Raw genomic sequence first — 9,025 nt, 5'->3', positions numbered from 1 at the left:
GCCCCAATTTTACAAAGGAACCTTGAGTGACTGTCCAGGCAGCCAGATGTCTCTGTGTAACATGAAAAATAAAAGACCCAGAGACAGATACTGGGGTTCAAGCTTCAAGTTGAAGATCAGAAAAGCAAAGCAGCCAGTCACTAGCTCTTACCTCTACCTCAGGCTGAAAGGGCTGATCCAATCTCCATGAGCTCTAACCAGGCCTCAGACTGCTGACTCTTCTCAGTGTGGCTGGAGAATCAATGCCTAATATTGACTACTGCAGATCCTGCTCCTTTCTTTTGTACCTCTCTAGTGCTGGGATTAAAAGCATGTGATCCCAGGTGCTGAGATCACCTTTGTGTGAGCTGTTTCTTTTAGGACTGGATCAATTTCATGTAGTCAGTGTGGCTTTGAACTAACAGAGGTCCATCTACCTCTTAATCCTGAGTCCCGGGACTAAAGGTGTGTACCACCACTGCCTGCTCTCTATAGCTTGTGACTGACTTTGCTTTCTGAATCCTCAGGCAAACTTTAATAAATCATAGATAGTGTATCACCACATCTCTGCTGCTTTGGAAGTGGCTTATACTGCACTTGATGTTTATTCAGATAATATTACATCCTTCTGGAGTTTTTGATGGAATTGAAGACTAGATAGTTACAGTTTCCTTAGTTATGATAGAAGGTAAATGAAGTACAAAACTTTGGACTCACCAAGATAGGATTAATAATGGAGCATTTTCTTTGAATTTGCCAAATGCAGGTGGACTGGATATTGTGAATGTAAGTCTTGCTTGATAATTGTTCTTGTTCTTATTGTGTATAGTTTACTTAGACTTAATTGGATTTTCGTTTTTAATTTTAAATAGTATCATATTTATTTAGTTATTTATTTTATGGGTGTGTCACAGTACACACATGGAGATCAGAAGATAACTTGCAGGAACAACTGGCAGCAAGTGCCCTTAGGTAGTGGTGCTTAAATGGGCTTTTTAAGTATTCATTTTATTATTTTAAATTTTGTGTATGTGTCTATCTGTGTATGGCTATGGGCATATGAGTGGTAATGCCTGCAGAGATTGGAGGTGTTGGCTTCTCCTGGACCTAGAGTTACCAGTTGTCAGCCATCTGACATGGGTGCTGGGAACCAAACCCAGGTCCTCTGGAAGTGTAGCCAGTGCTCTTAATCACTGAGCCATCTCTCCAGCCCCATCTTAATTGGATTCCCTAGTTGGCTCCTTATAGCATACAGGCAAAGCGACAGTGTATGTATAGTAGATAATCCAGACCATTTTCTTTTATGATTACAGCATTTCCAGAAACAGTGTGAAGTGTCAAGACACTGATAAGGGTCCTGGAAAAGGCTTTGGAGGCTGGGAATGTAGCTCAGAGGTCATGTGCTTAGCAAGTGTCAAGTTCTGAGTGTGAGCTCAGCAGGATAAGTTAAAAGGGAGCTATTGGCTCTTCAACAACTTTATTGAAATATACTTCAGAGAGCATCCACTAAAATAAACTAAACAGTTCAATGGTTTTTAATAGGTTCACAGACAGTGTTGCCATCGAAGCAATTTTAGGACATTTTTGCCACCCCAATAAGAGCTCCCATATCCATCATCAGTTCTGACTCACTTTCCCCCTACTCTTTTTATTATCTATTTTATTTTTGGTTTTGTTTTCTTGAGCCAGGGTCTCACTATGTAGCTCTGGTTGTCCTGCAACCCACTATGTAGACCAGGCTGGCCTCAAATTTACATAGATTCACCTGCCTCTGCCTCCCACATGTTGGGATTAAAGGTGTGTGCCACTATACCCAGCATTCCACCTCTGACAAATTTTTAGGTAGCAACCAGTCTACTTTCTTTATTATTTTTTAACTTTTTTTAAAGATAGGATCTCACTGTGTAGCCCTGGCTGGCCTGGAACTCACGATGTAGACCAGGCTAGCCTCGAACCCACAAAGATCTGCCATCCTGTGCCTCTTGAGTGCTGGGGTTAAAGGCATATACCACTGCATGTAGCCACCATCTACTTTCCTTATGAATTTGCCTATCTGGCAAATATAAAAGGAATCATACAAAATATTTGATCTTTTGTGACTAGCATCTTATTCCCTATGTTGTGACAGTCTAAACATAATAAAGCAACCAGTTAAATTTCTATAAGCATCCCTAACCCACTAACTCAGAAGACTTCTCCCGTGTTCATCTTATAAAGATTTGGGGTGGTATGTACCTGTAATCCCAGTACCCAGAGGCAAAGGCAGGAGGAATCAGGAGCTCAAGACGACTTTGGGCAAGATGAGATCCTGTCTCAAAAACTCCATGACTGAGCCCGAGGATGTGGCTCAGTCGGCACTTGACTAGCAGCACAAAGCCCTGTAGTGGATCCCCAGCACCACATAGAATCAGGTGTGCTGGCATACAGCTGTCATCCCTGCACTTGGAAATCAAAAACAGGAGGATCCAAAGTTCAAGATTATCCTTGGCTCCATTGCAACTTTGAAGCTAGCCTGGGTGTCGTACAGGTCTATCCTTGAAGCCTCCATCTTTATCAGATCAGCCATGTTTGCTTGCAACAGGCCATCAGAACTGAACTTGTTGACATTCCCTCATAGGAGACACAGGGAGGAATGGGACTCCCACCTGGGTAGCTAGCCACCCCTACCAATCAGTTGTTTGTAATTCTGCCCCAATTCTGGCTTCCAGGAGGAGCTGGAGTACATAATGTAGGCAGGAATGGCCTAGGGAAGGAGACTCCAGTTGTGCAGCAATGGGAGCATCACCATCCATGCTGGTTGCAGATTTCCAGTGTGACTGCTTTAATGTCCCACATTCTCCGGCCCATATCCCCTCACCAATGCTGTGTAAGGAAGCTGAATAAATGCATTGGTTTTCTAGAGCAACCTTTGATGGAATGGTACCTGTTTGTCATTGGGAGCTTAGGAGGGAGGGGTTGGTATTTACATCTCCCCCAGGGAAGGATTCTTAATAACACTGGGATATGTGGGGCCCCAAATAAATAAAACTCCTTTCAACTGACAAGATCAGTTAATTGACTATAGTAAGGCCTGTTTTCTTTTTCCTAAAGCAGCTAAGTAACTATCTCATACTCACGTTAATAATTAATTTTTACCCCCTACCTATTGCCTAAGCTTAGACTGTCCTCCCAGACCTCAGCTGAGGAGGCTTCTTTGGGTGATGGTATATTGTTTCATGTGATTCTGACTCTCTAGCAACCGCCATTGGAATTAGGGGTTACCACCCACTAAAATGAAGCCAACTTGTGAAATAGACTTATATAAAGTGTACTTATCTGTGTGTAGTGCTGTAATTCTGGCACTGCAGAGGCTAAAGCAGAAGGACTGTGAGTTCAAGGCCAGCCTGAGTTTTATAGAGATGACTCCTCTTTCCTCCTTTTCCTCCCAAAAAGTTCTAAAGCATAGACAAATAAAACTGAGACATAGAAAATGAAACACATTTCTTTAAAAGATATTCAGTGTTTAGAAAGACAAACAAGTGATGGTGGGCATTAAAAGAGTTAATACATACTGTTTGGGGGAAAGTACAATGTTGTGGAACAAATTTGTACACTGTGAAGATGTGTGTGAACGTTAATAAAGAGCTAAATGGCCAATAGCTAGGCAGGAAGAGGTTAGGCAGGACTTACAGACAGGGAGACAGCTCTCTGGGATGAAGAAGGGCAGAGTCAGCAGCCAGACACAGAGGAAGCAGAACATGTATAAGATGAGCTAACAAGCCATGAGTCATGTGTCAGCAAGTAAATTAATAGAAATGTATTAATTTAAGATATAAGAGCTAGTTAAAGACAAGCCTAAGTGTTGTTGGTTGTTTTTAATCCTTTGCTCTTTGGCTCTTTGGGGGGATGCCACCCAGTTCCCAAATAAATACATACACAAAGTCATATTCTTTCTTACGAATGTCCAACCTTTGATTGGCTTGTTTCTAGCCAGCTTTTCTTAACTTAAATTATCCCATCTATCTTTTGCCTCTGAGCTTTTATCTTTATCCTATATACCTTTCTTTACTTCTTACTCTGTGGCTGGCTGTATAGCTGGGTAGCTGGCCCCTGGAGTCCCCCTCCTTCTCTCAATCCTAGATCTCCTCTCCCAGATTTTTTTCTTCTATTTATTCTCTGCTTGCCAGCCTTGCCTATCCTTTCTTGCCTTGCTATTGGCCATTCAGCTCTTTATTAGACCAATCAGGTGTTTTAGACAGGCAAAGTAATACAACTTCACAGAGTTAAACAAGTAAAACATAAAAGAATGCAACACATCTTTGCATCATTAAAACGAATGTTCTTCAGCATAAACAAATGTAACACATCTTAAAATAATATTCTACAACACCTAAGCTATCAGTTGAGCATTTATAATGAATAAGAAGTCTCTGTATTTGGGAGCTGACTGGTAGGACAGAATATTCTCCCTACACTACAAGTCAGCAGAAGTTATACAGAGAGAGAAGGTAAGACTGAGAAGCTGAGAGGCTGAATGTAGTGACAGTGACATTAGTAACATCCACATCAAAAGATTACACAGGTAAGCCTCCAATTTGGGTGCTACTGTTTCCATAACTATCTTGCTCTCAATTCCATGTGACTATGTTCTCAGGTCTTGCTCCAGCAAGCTCAAGAGATTGGAAATTGTTACACATTAAGTAGTATGGTGGTGATGTGCTATCTTTTCCGGGATAAGTTCACTTCTGCCTTTATTTCATTTTAAGTTGAAGATCCCAAACTTGGGTTCTAATGTCTCCATGGCTTCTGTGTCCTTGAGTCCCTGGTAGCAATTACCACTGTCACTGTAGACTGTCAACTGAGCAAAGAACTCTCTCCACCATTGGGCCTGAGAAGCCAAACTCTTGTCCATGAAAACCAAGAACTGCTTCAGTACAGTGCTCCAGAGGCAATGGGACATTACCGAAGACAACTAGAAGCTCTTAGCATCTGGGATCCTGGGTTCCCCACTGGACAATCTTATGTAACCAATTCCCCATCTGATATTTTCAGCAAGAGATAGCCAGCCTGGCAGGGTACTTTAGTTTTTTGCTCCTGACCCTCTTTTTGTTTTAAGCAAAGTAACACAGACTGTTAGTTGAGTCATCCTGTTACACAGGGCCTACTGAGATCAGAAAGTCATCAGCCCCACCTCATCCCTGTTTATTTTAGAGTCAGCTTCCAATTCTTTTAGCCTTAGGAGTTGGCAAACAGCCCAGGAGCCAAACCTAGGCAGGTGTCTATTCTAGTAAACTACATTTTGGAAGCCCAGCATGGTAGCACATATCTGCAATCCCAAACTAGCAGGCCCAGGCAGGAAAACTGTACATTTTAGGCCAACCCCAACTACACAAAGGAGACTCTGTTTCTCAAAGTAAGAATGGTTGGAACATTGGCCCTGTTCTCTATTGCTATCTTCCCATCATGAGTTCAGAACAGAATGTTTCAGGATATTTGATTGTACTGTAAAACTCCAAGACTGTGTTAATACAATAAACCTTGAATCAGGGGGTGGTCAGCTGGTTGCTCCTCCACTGCTTATTTCATCTATCAGGTTTTCACCCCAATATCTAATTCCCAAGTCTTTATCGGCAATAGAACAATTCAAATAACAACAGTTGAATGTTTTCTAGAGACCACATGCAGTAAGTCCTTAACAGATTTACTCTCTGGCTGCAGGACAGATTGTCAATTTCTGCATGTCAACTATAATTTTGATATTTACTTTGTATTACTAGATAGCATGGGTGTGTGGATACATTCTTTATGCTCCCTATTTGGGCAATATTCATTAACCTCTCAATATGTCATACAAAAAATGCAGCTTCTTCCCAAGGCTTCAAGTGTGTGTGCACAATTGCACATAAGTACTTCCCATTCTTCCATCAATGTGATGCCATCATTTAAGTTAGAATACATGGATATTTATATACATTACCAGGATTACATCTGTTATATAGAGTGTGTGATAATTTTTTACTCTTTTCTTTTCAATTTTTCTGGAGTTAATGTCAAAAGAAAACTAGACTAGTTAGATCATACAAAGATTTCAGAGCAAGGACTGTTATGGGAAAGGAGGTTGTTTCATAATAAAAATGGGGTCTACTAACTAAGAACATACAGCATTCTTAAAATATTGAAATCTTGTTGGGTGGTGATGGCACAAGCCTTTAATCCCAGCACTTGGAATGGCAGAGCCAGACAAATCTCTGAGTTTGAGGCCAGCCTGGTCTACAGAGCAAGTTCCAGGACAGCCAGGGCTACACAGAGAAACCCTGTCTCAAAAAACCAAAAACAAAAATGCATAATCTATTGATTGAGTTTTAAAATATAAGAAGCAAAAACTGATATTTCAAGTCCATAAAAATAGAAAGTAGAAGCCTTGGGGGAAAAGAGACTAATAGGTTCATAATTTCTTTTTGGGATATAGAAAGTATCCTAAAATTGACATGACACTGGGAATAAAGTTCTGAATATAAACTATTGAATTTCATATTTTCAGTAGTAAACTTCATGTGAATTACATCTCAGTACAGTTGTTTTTACATGTTTGCATGTAGGGAAAGGTGCGTATATGTGCTTGTATAAGCCAGAAGACAACCTCCAAGCATCATTCATCAGGCATCAGCTTCTCCTCCTTCTTTTCTTCCCTGGTCCCTCCAAGCAATATAGGATAAGGCTGGCTGGTAAGGCCTGTCTCCATCTCCCTAACCTCCCCCAATGCTACAATTTTAAGTACGTGCAGCAAACTTTCTCATCAGACTTTTTTGGATTGTCAACCCACAAATAATGACACGGAGACTTATTAATTATGAAAGCTTGACCTTTAGCTTAGGCTTTCTTCCCATTGGCTCTCAACTTAACCTGCTATATTAGTCTACGTCCTGCCACATGGCTTTACCTTTCCTCAGTACAGCATGTCTGACTTGCTCCAAGTTGGCTGTTGAAATTCCCATGCCTAGATTCCTCCTCATCTTCCTCTCTCTCCCCGGAAATCCCACCTATCATCTCCTGCTTAGCTATTGGACATTCAGCTCTGCTCTTTATTAAAACAATCAGAAGACACTTTTGCAAAGAAACAGTCTACAAAAAGATTATCCCACAGCAAGTACACATCTGTTTTGTTTTGAAACATGGGTTCTAGGAATTAGATTTCAGGTTTTCATGTTTGCAAGGTAAGCACTTTATCTTCAATACAGATACTTATTTTTTTTTTTAACCTGGGTGTGGTGGCACTCTGGAGGCAGATGCAGGCAGATCTCTGAATTTCAGGTCAGCCAGAATCACTTGGTGAGATCCTATCTTTTATTTTTTAAAAAAGTAAGAGGTGTTATATTAGTTACTGGTCAATATCCACACAAATACACAGAGGCACTGGTAAATATGTGAGTAAGCACAATGTTTTATATTTAATTCTTTTAAAAGGTTTACTTATGTGTATGGGTGTTTTGCCTGTATGTAAGTGTACCACCTCTGTGCCACGATCGGAAGTGCTAGATCTGGAACTTCGAGAGTTGTGAGGCACCATGTGAGTGGTAATTGAACCTTGGTCCTCTGCTTTCTCTCCAGCTCCCAGTAACTTATTTAAAACATTAAACTTTTAAAGTATTTTGTTTAAAGCCGTTATGGTGGTACAGACCTGAAATCCAACTGTCAGGAGGCAAATGCAGGATTTCAGCAGGTATAAGGGTAGACCAGTCTACATAATGAGGGCCAGTCCAGTTGGACTTACATGTCAAGACCTTGTCTCAAGATGGCTCAGCAGTTAAGGGCACTGGCTGCTCTTTCAGTGATCCTGTGTTCAATTCCCAGCACCCATATGGTAGCCCTAAACCCCTCTATAACTGTAGTTCCAGAGGATCTGATCCCCTCTTCTATAGAAGTACAAGCAGACAGAACTTCTTATACATAAAGCAGTCTTAAAACAACAAAACCCAACAAGAAGTGTTTAAAGCAAAAGTATTATTTTGTTGTTATTTGACACAGTAACACAAATACAGGGGGCAATAGAAACCGTACACACAACACACACATACACATATAAAAAAATCTTGCCTTGAAATCAATTTAAGGTCTTCATGCTGCTGACTTCCCAAGTGCTGAGATAATAAGTATCCACTACGGTATATGGTTGTCAACTTTTTACATTATAAACAAGTGGTAAAGTGGGCTTTTGTATGGAAGTTTTGGATGCTGGAAATCAAACTTAGGCCTTCACACACGCTAGGTGAGCATCCTACTCCTGACACGATTCTGAAAGTGGTATGTTCTCCCTCAAAGGCAGAGTGTGATAATTAAAGAGGGCTGGTGAACATAGCTCGGGGGATGAAGGGCCCTAGGTTCACGTGCACATATGGTACGTACTGCGCATGACCATGCATGACTGCAATCCCAGACTGGAGAGGGAGGGCAGGAGGCTCAGAAGCTCAAGGTCATTATTGGCTACAAAGTCTCTAAAGTAACACCTTAGAAAATTATAAGCATATAAGTATAGCTAATACAAATGAGGGCGGGCTGGATCATAAATTGAATTATAAAATCTTCTCTACTAACCCACAAGGCAATATAGTGCCTGGAGTGGGCAGTGAACAAAGAATGTGAGGGAAACGGAAAACAAGTAATTTGGTGTACTTATAACCATTTTAAAGGAAATGGTTTAAACATTCCAATTGAAATGAGATTATCCAACAGGAAGACTTTGCTACATGTTATCAGCAAGAAATCCAACATAAACATATCACAAATAGGTTAAAAGAAGTTACAAGTAAAAGTTTAAAAAAGGCTTACTATGCTAACATTAACCAAAACAAAGCCCGTTAGACCAAAGCAGACATAGAAATGCCTCTTCTCTTTAGCAGTGCTGGTGTTCAAACGCAGGGCTTTGAGTAAATTGGGTAAGCGTTCCACGTTTGAAACATAAACCCAGACCTCAGGGTCACCCTAATGATGCCATCCCACATGTTCATATAACTTCCAAATATATGAGAGAAAAAAGAACGGAGGAACAATTTTACAGACGTAACAGCCC

This window comes from Mesocricetus auratus, unplaced genomic scaffold (assembly GCF_017639785.1).
Source record: "Mesocricetus auratus isolate SY011 unplaced genomic scaffold, BCM_Maur_2.0 Super-Scaffold_100007, whole genome shotgun sequence".
Classification (NCBI taxonomy): Eukaryota; Metazoa; Chordata; class Mammalia; order Rodentia; family Cricetidae; genus Mesocricetus; species Mesocricetus auratus.
This window is presented reverse-complemented; position numbering follows the sequence as displayed.